Consider the following 14989-nt stretch of genomic DNA (forward strand, 5'->3'; position numbering starts at 1 on the left):
AGGTTTGAGGACCCCTGATTTAAAGCTACAGACAATGCAGTTGCTGTTGCCTGTTTTTGGTCTGAAAAGATTTAGCTGCTTGTGATCTCTTTCTTTTATCAGTTTAAACTTATTTATTATGCAATGCTTTTGACGCTCCATATATATATATATATATATATATATATATATATATAAGGTAAAGGTAGTCCCCTGACATTAAGTCCAGTCATGTCTGACTCTGGGGTGTGGTGCTCATCTCCATTTCTAAGCGTTGTCCGTAGACACTTCCAAGGTCATGTGGCCGGCATGACTGCATGGAGCGCCATTACCTTCCCGCCGGAGCGGTACCTATTGATCTACTCACATTTGCATGTTTTCGAACTGCTAGGTTGGCAGAAGCTAGGGCTGACAGCGGAAGCTCACGCCGCTCCCCGGAATCGAACCTGCGACCTTTCGATCAACAAGCTCAGCAGCTCAGTGCTTTAACCCACTGCGCCACCGGGGGCTCCATATATATACACACACACACACACACACACGCTCTGATTTCCTTATCTGACACAGACAATTGTGAGTCATTAATTCCGTGTAATGGTTAGGATTCTCCTTGGCTGGACTTGGATCACCTTCCAACATTCGGCCTAATGGGTCAGGAAAAGTCTATGAACTGCAAATCTGTGCATAGACTTTCCTTGACCCATCAGTTGGAAAGATCAACAATAAAATCCTCCTTCAACCAACACCTCTGCTAGGGATTTAGGTGTAAGCCAAATAATCTACAGCTCAGGGCAAGGATATACAACGGTGACCCTCTAAAGATTTCCCCCTGTAACTCCAATCAGCTCACCACAGCACGTTCAAACAGAAGGATTGCATGAGTTGAAGTCCAAAAACTTCTTGAGGACCAAAATTGCATGTCAGATTTTCAGAGATTCTAAAAATCTATATATATATAAATGCTCTGTGCATAATGAGTACCTTAAAAACAAAAGAACCAATGAACGAAATCACACCAAGCTTGGCAACAAAATGTCTCACTACACAAGGAGTGACCATCACTCAAAAAGTTATGATTTTGCCATTTGGGAGTTGTAGTTGCTGGGATTTATAGTTCACCTACAATCAAAGAGCATTCTGAACTCCATCAACGATGGAATTGAACCAAACTTGGCACACAGGACTCCCATGACCAACAGACAACACTAGAAGGGTTTGGTGGGCATGGACGTTGAGTTTGGGAGTTGTAGTTCACCTACATCCAGAGAGCACTGTGGACTCAAACAATGATGGATTTGGACCAAACTTGGCACGAATATTCAGTATGCCCCAATGTGAACACAGATGGAGATTGGGGGAAGTAGACCTTGGCATTTGGGAGTTGTAGTTACTGGGATTTATAGTTCACCTACAATCAATGAGGATTCTGAACGCCACAAACGACAGAATCGGGGCAAACTTCCCACACCGAACCCCCATGACCAACAGAAAATACTTAAGGCCATCCAATCCACCTCCCTTCATCAGGGCAAGAAAGCATAATCAAAGTCCTCCTGACAAAGAGTCATCCAGCCATGGATAGATAGATAGATAGATAGATAGATAGATAGATAGATATAGATATAGATAGATAGATAGATAGATATGATTAACACACACACAGATACAGCGTCATAGATTTGAAAGGGACCTCTAAAGAAGGACAATTATATGTCACATGTTCCAGAGTAGGCAAACTACACCATCTCCACATCAACACTGACAAAGAAACACTGTTTACCCACAAGCATAAAGAAATTACATATATTAGAAACCATTACTTTCTTTTCCAGATCATCAGACTGGGCTACAGCAACGCATGGCAGGGGATGGCTAGTGTATAGATAGATAGATAGATAGATAGATAGATAGATAGATAGATGATGGGGCTTCTTAAACTTGATATATAGCCAGCCCTCTACATTCACTCAGGTTATGGCCATAAGACCTCTGTAAAAATAAAAGAAACTCAAATAAAATATTGCTATTTTTTGGTTGAAATAACATCTTTCTAGTAATCTCTAGGTCAGTGTTTCTCAACCTTCCTAATGCCGTGACCCCTTAATACAGTTCCTCATGTCGTGGTGACCCCCAACAAAAATTATTATCATTGCTACTTCATAACTGTAATTTTGCTACTGTTATGAATTGCAATATAAACATGTGATATGCAGGATGTATTTTCATTAACTGGACCAAATTGGCCACAAATACCCGATATGCCCAAATTTGAATACTGGTGGTGTTGTGGGGGAGGTTGGTTTTGTCATATGGGAGTTGTAGTCGCTGGGATTTATAGTTCACCTGCAATCAAAGAGCGTTCTGAACTCCACCAATGATGGAACTGAACCAAACTTGGCACACAGTTCTCCCATGACCAACAGAAAATACTGGAAGGGTTTGGTGGGCATTGACCTTGGGTTTTGGAGCTGTAGTTCACCTTTATCCAGAGAGCACTGTGGACTCAAACAATGATGGATCTGGACTAAACTTGGCACCAATACTTAATATGCCCAAATGTGAACACTGGTGGAGTTTGGGGAAAATAGACCTTGACATTTGGGAGTTGTAGTTGTTGAGATTTATAGTTCACCTTCAATCAAAGAGCATTCTGAACCCCACCAATGATAGAATTGGCCAAACACCCCACTGGAAGGGTTTGGTGGGCATTGACCTTGGGTTTTGGAGTTGCCTGCATCCAGAGACCACTGTGGACTCAAACAAGGATGGATCTGGACTAAACTTGGCACCAATACTTAATATGCCCAAATGTGAACACTGGTGGAGTTTGGGGAAAATAGACCTTGACATTTGGGAGTTGTAGTTGTTGAGATTTATAGTTCACCTTCAATCAAAGAGTATTCTGAACCCCACCAATGATAGAATTGGCCAAACACCCCACTGGAAGGGTTTGGTGGGCACTGACCTTGGGTTTTGGAGTTGCCTGCATCCAGAGACCACTGTGGACTCAAACAAGGATGGATCTGGACTAAACTTGGCACCAATACTTAATATGCCCAAATGTGAACACTGGTAGAGTTTGGAGAAAACAGACCTTGACATTTGGGAGTTGTAGTTGTTGGGATTTATAGTTCACCTACAATCAAAGAGCATTCTGAACCCCACCAATGATAGAATTGGGCCAAACATCCCACTGGAAGGGTTTGGTGGGCATTGACCTTGGGTTTTGGAGTTGTAGTTCAACTTTATCCAGAGACCACTGTGGACTCAAGTAATGATGGATCTTAACTAAACTTGGCACCAATGGGATTTATAGTTCACCTACAATCAAAGAGCATTCTGAACCCCACCAATGACAGAATTGGGCCAAACATCCCACACAGAACCCCCATGGTCAACAGAATATAAAGTATTTTCTGATGGTCTTTGGCGACCTTCTGACATCCACTCTATTTTAAACTTTTAAAGTCAGCACTTCCAGTCATATACCATCTGTATCACGTGGGGGGTTGGTCCTGACTGTCCTAAAAGTGGAGAAAAGGGAGTTTCCAAAACACATCTATTGCGCCAGCACAACATATATTAATATTCTGTCAGGCTATGACTATTTCCATGTGATAGCACATGGGTCAAATAGCTGGAAGATACTTTCCATGGAGGTTAAATTCTTCCTATCTTTTTTGCAAGGCTTTACAGATAGCCACTGTTCTCCTTTGGGCAACAGCTTTGTCGTGTGTACATTTTATATCAAATTAGATGCATTTAAAAGAACATGATTAAATCCGAGTCTCAGATCAGTTCCTTTCTGAAACTGTAACAAAGGGGAAATGTCTAATCCCTGACTTCTCTCTCACTTTGGGGAACAGAAATTGTAAAAGGGGATCATTTTACTCTTATTCGCTGCTCTTCACTCCTAGTTTCAGTTCAGATTAGGGTAATGGGAGGCAATATGTGCCCTCTAATTCCATCTTTTTGGTACTTGTGCTGTCGCGTGCTGGGCCTATGAATGTCTGTTTATAGGACATGCTTTCTGAATGCCCAACGGGATGCCGGGGTGCCTCAGCTAAAGGGTCCCACAGGTTTCCCAACACAAAGTTCTGTAGAGGCTCAAAAAAATTCCAACAAAGTTCTTTATTAAGGCTTAAATCTTCAAACAAATGAATTAAATGCTTTATAATCTTAAAAAACTAGTAGCTTTCTCGATCTGCCAACAAGACACAGGCAACGGCTTGATAAATTGTTCCTTTCTTCTTTGGGGAAACTTTTTGACGCCTCCTTGGGCAATCTTTCTTTACCCTGTTGGCGTGAGGCCCCAACTCCCGGCTCCAAAATGCTTTATGGATAGCCTGAGTGACCCTTACCAGACAAGATCTGTAGATCTGCCAAGCTGGTGTCCTGTAGATTTGCCCCACAAAGGCCGTGGAACCATTCCTTTATTTTCCGGCAAAGCTGGGTGTAGATCAATTTCTTTCACCCCAGCAAAGGCTGGCTGTAAATCTATTTCTTTCACCCCAGCAACACTGTAAGAAGTGATTTTTTTTGCAGGTGGGACAGAGAAAGCCCACACGTCCTGCTGCCTTGGCTCCAAACTGTAAGACTGAACTAAAAGTCACCTTTTCCCTCCAAACCTGGGGAAAGGGGCGGATTTAAGGCTCTAACGATGACTGATTGGTTGTTGGCCCTATGATTGCAACCTGGGGAAAGCTACCCATTTGCAAAATGCATAGCCCAAATAGTTTCATGCAAACTAACAGTGCAAACAAGGAAATTCAAACTCCTGGCACTACCGTGCCAGCACAGTACTGTAACATCTAGTATTCTTCACCATTGCTATAATATGGTACATAAGATTGAGACGGTTTTTAAACAGTAGATTTTAATGTCGAGATAAATGATTTTAATGTTTATATATGTGTATAGTCTATTTATATCCTGGCATTGAATGTTTGCCCTTTATATCTTGTGCTCTGCCCTGAGTCCCTTTCAGGTGAGAAGGGCGAAATATAAATGTTTTAAATAAATAATAAAAATTAGGATAGTCAGGGATTGCAGCTCCATGGCATCTGGAGGTCTGCTCTTTACCTGGATTAGGGCTTCTGTTATTGCTCTTTGAAAGAAAAAGACTTGGAGTACTTCCAGATGAGCTTTTCATCTCACCATAATCCTGCCTCATTCATTTGGTGAGGGGGGAGCAGCCTGGGATGCAGACGATGATATCTTTTACTCACACGTTTTCTATATTTTCACACTTTTTTCTTGCATTTTCTTCTAGAGGAAAAGTAAGAACGGGAACCTTGCATCTTCCATGTTGTACACCTAGAAGCCTCGCATCTGGAAGTACCTATAGTTCGACCCATGTGAAGGAATTAAAAACATGCACATGCAGCCCAAACTTTGGCTAAGAGCTGACGCAAGTAAGGCAGGAGAGCAGCAGAATAATATGTGAATCCTGTTGTGCAATCGTATATGCTCCAGTTTGCTATGTAACACTCTATAAAGTTGATTGGGTAAAATGCTATGATCTAATCCTACCTCGACAGGCATAGAAAGCTTGTTCCTGGATTCAGTTTACACGTTTAGTAAGTGATACTTAGACTATTTATTTATCGTGTCAGGCATTTGTCAGAACAAAGAAACAAACATACAAAAGACACAGAGTTTGCAAGCTTGGTAGTTGATTAGATGTCCTTTGACCAGTATCTGGCCACTTGGAGTGCCTCTGGTGTTGCCGCAAGAAGGTCCTCCATTGTGCATGTAGCAGGTCTCAGGTTGCATTGCAGCAGGTGGTCTGTAGTTTGCTCTTCTCCACACTGGGCATGCATACTCAGCAGCAGAGTAGCACAGCGCAAGGGCAGATGTATTCACTGTATCTGGTTGTGATCCCCAGGTTGTTCCAGTCAGCTTTCGTATGATATTGTTTCTAGAACCCACTTTTTACTTGATGTTCAGGCAGTGCTTCTTGTAGGTAAGAGCACGGTCCAGTGACTCCCAGGTACTTGGGTGCGCTGCAATGCTCCAGTGGGATTCCTTCCCAGGTGATCTTCAGAGCTCAGGATGCTTCTCTGTTCTTGAGATGAAAGGCACATGTCTGTGTTTTAGATGGATTAGGGCAGGCCCTTAGCCAGGATTTCGTTTGGGGGGGGGGGCTGAATTTTTTTCAGGGGGGGTTGGGGGGGGGTGAGTTTCGGGGGGGGGGGGGCTGAGTCTGAGTGAAAGAGGGTCTAGCCAAGCAAACCTTTTGTATCATTACCCCAACACCCCCATGCATATGGGATATATTGAGTATGGTGATCAGATCATGATATGAATAAACTTAACAGTTTAAATAATGCACCAGTAAGGCCTTTTCGTGAACTACCATGAGAATTTCGGGGGGGGGGGGGGGCTGAAGCCCCTCAAGTTCCCGTCCCCCCCGGCTACATGGATTAGGGATTAGGGATTAGGGATCAGCTGGTTTTCCCTGTAATAGACAGTAAGAGCACCTAGAGCTTCGGAAAGCTTCTGTTCTACCATCTCAAAGCTCCCTGCTTGAGCGGTAATGGCACGATCATCAGCATAGATGAAACTCTCTGTCCCTTCTGGCAGTGGCTGGTCATTTGTGTAGATGTTGAACATGGATGGAGCAAGCACACTACCCTGAGGTAGGCCGTTCTTCTGTTTCTGCCATCTGCTTCTCTGGCCCTGAACTCAACAAAAAAGCTGCTGTTTTGTAGCAGGTTTCCTATGAGGCAGGTGAGGTGGTAGTCCTTTGTGATATTGTACATTTTTCTCCGGAGGAGGCGGTGGTTCACAGTATCATAGGCTGTGGACAGGTCTGTGAAGACAGCTCCTGTGATCTGCTGCCTTTCAAAGCCATCTTCTATGTGCTGAGTCAGGTTCAACACTTGTAGCTTTTGCCTTTGGGTAGGGAAAGCTTGGGTAGGGAAAGTGGAACAGACTGGCCTTCCTCTTTGCAAGCGTTCCTATTGGAGAGCGTTCCCAGGGCAGTGCCTGGGGTGTCATTCCGGGCGCGGCCGGGAGGGGGCGCGCGAGGGCCCCCGGGGAGGAGGCGCTGGGAATGGGCTGCGAGGCGCCGAGGAGAAAGAAGGGAGCCGCTCCGTTGTTGTCGGCGGTGCATTGTGGGCGAGCGGGCGGCGGGGAAGGAGGCAAAGCAGGCAGGAGCAGGCGGACTTCTTCCCAACTTCTCCGGCCAGGTAAGGCGTTTGGGGGGTGGGCTCCTCGGTTCCCTTCCCTTGGAGGAAGAGGGCGACCTCCCCCCTCCAGATCCCCACTCCTCTTTCTCTCCCTGGTGCACTCCATGCTCTGATTTTGAGCTCCCAAATCAATCCCTGCACACTTTTGCCTCCCTCCCTCTATTTAGAGTCTATTCCTTCTTTCCAGGGGGGCATCTCCACAATCATACGGATGCAGTTTGACACCTCTTTAACCTCCATGGGAACTGAAAGTTTGGCCAGGTTTTTCTCCTCCTTTGCCTACAACTCCCACAGTCCCATAGCATTGTAAAACTACAATGCCACGGTCCCATAGCATTGATCCGTGGCAGTTCAAATAGTGCATCAACTCTATAGACATGCCCCTTGTAAAACTACAACTCCCACGGTCCCATAGCATTGATCCGTGGCGGTTCAAATAGTGCATCAACTCTATAGACATGCCCCTTGTAAAACTACAACTCCCACAGTCCCATAGTATTGGGCCCTGGCAGTTCAAATGGTATCAAATTGCATCAACTCTATATATGTGCCCCTTGTAAAACTACAACTCCCACGATCCCATAGTACTGAGCCATGGCAGTTCAAATAGTATCAAACTATATAAATTCTGTAGTGTAGATACGTCCCTTTCAGAACTACAACTCCCGGGGCCCCATAGCATTGAGCCATTGCAGTTCAAACAGTATCAAACTATTTGAACTGCCGTGGCTTAATGTTATGGAACCATGGGAGTTGTAGTTAAGCAAGGGGCGCATCTATGCTAGAGAATTAATATATAGATGTGCCTCTTGTAAAACTACAACTCCCACGATCCCATAGTATTGAGCCATGGCAGATCAAACTGTATTAATTCTGTAGTGTAAATGTGCCCCTTGTGAAACTACAACTCCCATGGTCCCATAGCATTGATTCGTGGCAGTTCAAATAGTATCAAACTTCATCAACTCTATACATGCACCTCTTGTAAAACTACAACTCCCACAGTCCCATAGCATTGAGCCATTGCAGCTCAAACAGTATCAAACTATTTGAACTGCTATGGCTCAATGTTATGGGACCATGGGAGTTGTAGTTTTGCAAGGGGTGCATCTACACTACAGAATTAATATATAATTCTGTAGTGTAGATGCACGCCTGCAAAACTACAACTCCCGGGATCCCATAGCACTGAGACATGGCAGTTCAAATAGTGTCAAACTGTATTAATTCTGTAGTGTAGACGCGCCCCTTGCAACACTACAACTCCCAGGATCCCATAGCATTGAATCATGGCAGTTCAAATAGTATCAAACTTTATCAACTCTATACATGCACCTCTTGTAAAACTATAGCTCTCATGATCCCATAGCATTGAGCCATGGCAGTTCAAACAGTATCAAACTGTATTAATTCTGTAGTGTAGATGCGCCCCTTGCAAAACTACAACTCCCATGGTCCCATAGCATTGATTCATGGCAGTTCAAATAGTTTCAAACTGCATCAACTCTATACATGCGCCTCTTGTAAAACTACCACTCTCACAGTCCCATAGCATTGAGCCAATGCGGTTCAAACAGTATCAAACTATTTGAACTACCATGGCTCAATGTTATGGGACCAGGGGAGTTGTAGTTTTGCAGGGGGTGCATTTCCTTCCCTTCCAAATCTCAGCACATTTCTTGACATCTCAGCAAATAGAAGGGGAGTACCTTGGAGCAGTGGGTGTGCCTGGGTTTTGAGATCAAGCCCTTTGAGACCTCTGGCCACAGGGTGTCCTTTGGGAGGAAGAGGTTTGCCCGTGCTTTCCTCTGAGGCTGAGAGTGTGTGACTTGCCCAAGGGTCAGCCATGGGCTTCCATGGGGCAAGCGGGATTCGAACCCTGTCCTCCAGAGAGGCTCATGACGTGGAGGGTCGAAGGAAAGCAATATGGGGTGGGAAGGGGGAGATGTTTGGAAAGACCTCCTGGGATGCTTTGTGCGGGCTTGGCTGGGCTTGGCTGGGAGGATCTGAGAGCAAGGCCTGGGAAACAGGTGCCTGGGAAGCTGGGTGTGGAGGTGGAAAGGCTGTGATTATGCTTTTGAAAGACTGGGAAGGGGGTGTGTGGGTGAATCCTGGGTGCGGAAGGGCGTGTTCCGGTTTGTGCGCCTCTGGAAACTCAACTTCCCTCGTTCCACTTGGAAAGATGCTGGGATTTCTGCTTGTAACTTCACTGCAAAATGAATAGATGCAATGTATTGTCGAAGGCTTTCATGGCCGGAATCATTGGGTTGTTGTAGGTTTTTTTCGGGCTGTATGGCCATGGTCTAGAGGCATTCTCTCCTGACGTTTCGCCTGCATCCATGGCAAGCATCCTCAGAGGTAGTGAGGTCTGTTGGAACTAGGAAAAAGGGTATATATATCTGTGGAATGACCAGGGTGGGACAAAGGACTCTTGTCTGCTGGAGCTAGGTGTGAATGTTTCAACTATTTATTTATTTATCGTGTCATCAGCAACCATTGTTTACAATTCTAACAGAGCAAAACAAACACACAGATTGAAAAGAAAAAGGAAAAAAAACACACACAGATTTTGCAAATTTGATATTTGGTTAAATGTCCTTTGACCAGTATCTGGCCACTTGGAGTGCCTCTGGGGTTGCCACAAGAAGGTCCTCCATTGCGCATGTGGCAGGGCTCAGGGTGCATTGCAGCAGGTGGTCAGTGGTTTGTTCTTCTCCGCACTCGCATGCCGAGGATTCCACCCTGTAGCCCCATTTCTTAAGATTGGCTCTGCATCTCGTGATGCCAGAGTGCAGTCTGTTCAGCGCCTTCCAAGTCGCCCAGTCTTCTGAGTGCCCAGGGGGGAGTCTCTCATCTGGTATCACCCATGAATTGAGGTGCTGGGTTTGGGCCTGCCACTTTTGGACTCTCGCTTGCTGGGGTGTTCCAGCGAGTGTCTCTGTAGATCTAAGAAAACTATGTCTTGATTTAAGTCGTTGATGTGCTGGCTGATACCCAAACAGGGGATGAGCTGGAGATGTCTCTGCCTTCGTCCTTTCACTATTGGCTGCTACTTCCCGGCAGATGTCAGGTGGTGCAATACCGGCTAAGCAGTGTAATTTCTCCAGTGTTGTGGGGCGCAGACACCCTGTGATAATGTGGCATGTCTCATTAAGAGCCACATCTACTGTTTTAGTGTGGTGAGATGTGTTCTACACTGGGCATGCATACTCAGCAGCAGAGTAGCATAGCGCAAAGGCAGATGTCTTCACTGTGTCTGGTTGTGATCCCCAGGTTGTGCCAGTCAGCTTACGTATGATGTTGTTTCTAGCACCTACTTTTTGTTTGATGTTCAGGCAGTGCTTCTTGTAGGTCAGAGCACGGTCCAAAGTGACTCCCAGGTATTTGGGTGTGTTGCAATGCTCCAGTGGGATTCCTTCCCAGGTAATCCTCAGAGCTCGGGATGCTTGTCTGTTCTTAAGGTGAAAGGCGCATGTCTGTGTTTTGGATGGATTAGGGATCAGTTGGTTTTCCCTGTAATAGCCAGTAAGAGCACCTAGAGCTGACTGACCACCTTGATTAGCATACAATGGGCTGACTGTGCCTGGAGCAAACTTTTGTTGAGAGGTAATTAGATGTCCCTGCCTGCTTCCTCTCTGTTGCAGCTTGACACCACTTTTATTTATTTCTTTTATTTACCATATTTATATATACCGCCTTTCTCAGCCCGGAGGCGACTCAAGGCGGTTTATAATCGGCATGATTCCGCGCATAAACCAGGGGTCCTCAACCTTTCTAATGCTGTGACCCCTAAATACAGTTCCTCATGTTGTGGTGATCCCCAACCATAAAATTATTTTCGTTGCTCCTTTATAACTGTAATCTTGCTAATGTAAATATCTAATAGGCAGGAAGTGTTCATTGTTACAAATTCAACATAATTAAAGCATGGGTTGTTGTAGGTTTTTTCGGGCTATATTGCCATGGTCTAGAGCAGTATTTCTCAACCTGGGGGTCGGGACCCCTGGAGGGGTCGTGAGGGGGTGTCAGAGGGGTCACCTAAGACCATCAGAAAACACAGTATTTTCTGTTGGTCATGGGGGTTCTGTGTGGAAAGTTTGGCGCAATTCTATCATTGGTGGGGTTCATAATAGTCTTTAATTGTAAGTGAACTATAAATCCCAGCAGCTACAACTCCCAAATGTCAAGTATCACTTCCCCAAACTCCACCAGTGTTCACATTTGGGCATACTGAGGATCTGTGCCAAGTTTGGTCCAGATCCATCATTGTTTGAGTCCACAGTGCTCTCTAGATGTAGGTGAACTACAGCTCCCAAACTCAAGGTCAATGCCCACCAAACTCTTCCAATATTTTCTATTGGACATGGGAGTTCGGTATGCCAAGTTTGGTTCAATTCCATTGTTGGTGGAGTTCAGAATGCTTTTGATTGTAGGTGAAGCCCAGTAACTATAACTCCCAAATGACAAAATCAACCCCATCGCTATTCAAATTTGGGCATATTAGGTATTTGTGCCAAATTTGCTCCAGTAAATGAAAACACATACTGCATACTGGATATTTACATTTTGATTCATAACAGGAGCAAAATTACAGTTATGAAGTAGCAATGAAATTAATGTTATGGTTGGGGGTCACCACAACATGAGGAACTGTATTTAGGGGTCGCGGCATTAGGAAGGTTGAGAAACACTGGTCTAGAGGCATTCTCTCCTGACGTTTTGCCTGCATCTATGGCAAGCACCCTCACTACCTCTGAGGATTCTGCAGCACTGCTAGTCACAGCCGACCTCCAACTGGAGCGCTCACAGGCCAGGGCTTCCCAGTTCTCAGTGTCTATGCCAGAGTTTTTAAGTTCTGTATTATCCAACACCCAGCTCTACAGCTGTTTCAATACATTGTGATGTTTTGATGACAAATTCGTAAATAGAGTAATTACTACATAACATTACTGTGTATTGAACTGCTTTTTTCCGTCGATTCGTTGTAAAACATGATGTTTCGGTGCTTAATTTGCAAAATCATAATTTGACGTTTAATGGGTTTTTCCTTAATCCCTCCTTATTATCCAACATTTTTGCTTATGCAATATTCCGCCAGCCTGTTTATGTTGGATAAGCGAGACTCTACTGTAGTGTCAAACTGCATTTATTTACAGTGTCGATGCACCCATAGTTAGAGCTTTAGTTAAGCTTCTCAATCAAAGGCAATCCAGTTTCAGTTCTGAAGGTGGTTTGCTTTCAGGTGGGCAAGGAGGGAGATTCCCAGTTTATTTCTATTTACCCCACTTCCTGCCTAGAAACATCACAGAACTGAAATTTATGTCAGTGTGAATTTGAGGAAGGCCAAAATGAGTTCCTCCATAAAAATCAGAGTTTGCTCAGGTTAATCGGGGCTGTTCCTCTAACTGGGTGCGGATGGGGGCATGAGTGACCTTTCCCTGGGGTTTAATTTGTACTGGAGCCAAGTCCTGGTGTCTGTTTTCACTGCTAGGGATGAAGGGTCCCTGAGGATCATAGAATCAAAGAGTTGGAAGAGACCTCCTGGGCCATCCAGTCCAACCCCCTGCCAAGAAGCAGGAATATTGCATTCAAATCACCCCTGACAGATGGCCATCCAGAGTCTGTTTAAAAGCTTCCAAAGAAGGAGCCTCCACCACACTTCGGGGCAGAGAGTTCCACTGCTGAACAGCTCTCACAGTCAGGAAGTTCTTCCTCATGTTCAGATGGAATCTCCTTTCTTGTCGTTTGAAGCCATTGTTTCGCGTCCTAGTCTCCAAGGAAGCAGAAAACAAGCTTGCTCCCTCCTCCCTGTGGCTTCCTCTCACATATTTATACATGGCTATCATATCTCCTCTCAGCCTTCTCTTATTCAGGCTAAACATGCCCAGCTCCTTAAGCCACTCCTCATAGGGCTTGTTCTCCAGACCCTTGATCATTTTAGTCGCCCTCCTCTGGACACATTCTAGCTTGTCAACATCTCTCTTGGATTGTGGTGCCCAGAATTGGGCAACTAGAGCAGAATAGAGGGGTAGCATTACTTCCCTAGATCTAGACACTATGCTCCTATTAAGGAAGTGCAGAGTTCTGTTTCTTTTATTGCTGTGGAGCCACAGAAAGAACCCAGACACAAAGAATAAGGCAGAAACACTATTGGGTCAGAGGCTGTGTTTCCAGGCACACTTGAGCTTCAGCACCCTGAAATAAAATTAACAGTAAGTAGTAGTAGTAGTAGTAATAGTAGTAGTAGTAGTAATATATAAATAAAAATGTAATGTTTGTTTGTGGGACTAACAGAACTCAAAAACCACTGGACGAATTGACACCAAATTTGGACACAAGACACCTAACAACCCAATGTATGTCCTTCACTCAAAAAAATGATTTTGTCATTTGGGAGTTGTAGTTGCTGGGATTTATAGTTCACCTACAATCAAAGAGCATTCTGAACCCCACCAATTATGGAATTGAACCAAACTTGGCATATGTTCTCCCATGACCAACAGAAAATACTGGAAGGGTTTGGTGGGCAGTGTCCTTTGGTTTTGGAGTTGTAGTTGATCTACATCCAAAGATCACTGTGGGCTCAAACAATGATGGATCTGGACCAAACTTTAAACGAATACTTAATATGCCCAAATGTGAACACTGGTGGAGTTTGGGGAAAATAGAATCTTGACATTTGGGAGCTGTGGTTGCTGGGATTTATAGTTCACCTACAATCACAGAGCATTCTGAACACCACCAATGATAGAATTGGGCCAACCCTCCCACACAGAACCACAGCAATGCGTGGCAGGGGACAGCTAGTAGTAGTAGAAATAATAATAATAATAATAATTATTATTATTATTATTATTATTATTTACATCCCACCATCATCTCCCCAAAGGGGACTCGGGGTGGCTAACATGAGGCCAAGCCCGAAAATAATACAGCGAAGTTAAACACAAAATAACAGAAAAATTACATCACAACAAAATACATAAAAGTAACAAAATAAAACAAATAGTTCAAAACAACATAGTAAAAATCAAACACAAAGGGCAGGCCAAATGTGCAAGATAAAATGTTAAAACGTTAAAACCCTGGGTGAGATAGGAATAGAAAAAAGTGTATTTATGTGGAAAGAACAAATTCACAAACAGTACCAATCTGCTGTTTTTGCTCAGCAGAAAGTTTTATAGTTCGAACAGGCAGAAGGAAGAATTTTTTTTGTCCATAAGGCAATGATAAAGCATGCAAATTAGATTCAGAAGGGTCCTGGATTCATTTTGCAGAAACATTTGGGAAAGTCCCCTGTTGAGAAACAGAAAAATTCCTCCTAGTGAATGTATAGTGGAGCCAGGGGTGCATTTTATGCACTATAGAATTAGTGCAGTTTTGCACCATTTTCACTGCCATAGGATATTGGGAGATTTAGTTGTGCAAGGCATCAGCAATCTTTGACAGAGAAGGTAAAGACTTTGTAAATTTACAACTCCCATTACTCCATAGCATTGAGTCATAATAATTAAGTGTTGTCAAGCCTCATTAATTCTACAGGAGCCCCTGATGGCACATTGTGTTAAACCCTTGTGCTGGCAGGACTGCTGACTGACATATTGGTGGTTCGAATCCAGGGAGTGGGGTGAGCTCCCATCTGTCAGCTCCAGCTTCTCATGCAGGGACACGAGAGAAGCCTCCTACAGGATGGTAAAACATCTAGGCCTTCCTTTGGGCAACGTCCTTGCAGATGGCCAATTATCTCACACCAGAAGCAACTTGCAGTTTCTCAAGTCACTCCTGACACGAAAAAAAAATTCTACAGTGAAGATGTA

At 44.3% G+C, this 14989-nt stretch overlaps 1 protein-coding gene across 1 annotated transcript in view; it reads left to right on the plus strand.

The window, feature by feature from the left end:
• The first annotated feature begins 7091 nt into the window (after positions 1–7091).
• Positions 7092–14989, plus strand: part of PLXNB3 (plexin B3) — a 147550-nt gene continuing 139652 nt past the window's right edge. The window contains exon 1 of the mRNA XM_060763154.2: positions 7092–7172. The gene's annotated coding sequence lies outside the window, so the exon portion shown is untranslated. The remainder of the gene's footprint in view (positions 7173–14989) is intronic.

Source organism: Anolis sagrei, chromosome 2 (assembly GCF_037176765.1).
Source record: "Anolis sagrei isolate rAnoSag1 chromosome 2, rAnoSag1.mat, whole genome shotgun sequence".
NCBI classification, from domain to species: domain Eukaryota; kingdom Metazoa; phylum Chordata; class Lepidosauria; order Squamata; family Dactyloidae; genus Anolis; species Anolis sagrei.